Source organism: Chionomys nivalis, chromosome X, assembly GCF_950005125.1.
Source record: "Chionomys nivalis chromosome X, mChiNiv1.1, whole genome shotgun sequence".
Taxonomy (NCBI): domain Eukaryota; kingdom Metazoa; phylum Chordata; class Mammalia; order Rodentia; family Cricetidae; genus Chionomys; species Chionomys nivalis.
Genome location: NC_080112.1, coordinates 3,568,194 through 3,569,345, shown reverse-complemented (window position 1 = coordinate 3,569,345; position 1,152 = coordinate 3,568,194).

The window sequence follows — 1,152 nt, the reverse complement described above, 5'->3', positions numbered from 1 at the left end:
GTTTGTGGGGATAGGTCTCATAAGCATACTCAGGCTCTCTTCAGAAACGTTCACTCAGGGACAGATATCTCATCTCCCTTCCTTCTATTTCTACCATCAAAGTAAAAAATGGGTTCACATCTGGATCAGGAAGTAGGTCTGCAGAGTAACCTCCAAATCTTAACTCAGCAAGAATAAGCAGAGTGGCCTCAGGAAACATGAGAGGTTCCCCAACTGAGCTTTTGTTTCCTCCAGCATGCACACTCCATATTTAGCAAAGCATCCATGGCATCCCTCTATTTTCTACTTCCTTTTTCTCATTTCTTCCTCCTTCCTCCTGCTTCTTGAGAAGCCCCTTTAGTCCTGTCAGCTAGCTCTGATCCTGTAGCAGTAAGGTCCTCTAGCTGCTGGATGAGCAGTATGTAAGAACTCACATTTAACTCCTCAAAACTGCCCTTCCCGCTCTTTGTTATGTCCCTGAGATTCTTGAATGTTTAAAGGTCAAGTGCACACACGCTTACATATTTAGGAACACTGGAAAATGTGAATCTTGAAACATCAGCCTTGGGTAACCAGGAGGTAGAATAACCAAATGGGCAGCTGTTGTTTTACAATTACCTCTGGAATTGAACCTTCCACTTGGTTTGGTGTTAATAATGGCTCTAGGTACATGTAGACAGAGCTGACTTATACAGCTGAGGACAAGAGCCTTTCTTTATAAGTAACCAGGTCATATGCTATGTGTTACTTATAGACACATATCCTGGAAGAAAGGCTGGGCACAGCCTCCTAAGGTTTTCCAAAGACCCCTATTGGGTTTAGAGGTGTAGAAACAAGTGTAAGAACTCCTGTCTCAGCAAGGGTGAAATATATTCTGCTATTTTTTTTGTATTTTTTTATTTTATATTAATTAATTTATTTAATTATTAAAGATTTCTGCCTCTTCCCCGCCACCACCCCCCATTCCCTCCCCCTCCCCGAATCAAGTCTTCCTCCCTCCTCAGCCCAAAGAGCAAGCAGGTTTCTCTGCCCTGTGGGAGGTCCAAGGACCACCCACCTCTATCCAGGTCTATTAAGGTGAGCATCCAAACTACCTGGGCTCCCACAAAGCCATTACATGCAATAGGAACAAGAACCCATTGCCATTGTTCTTCAGTTCTCAGTAGTCCTCAT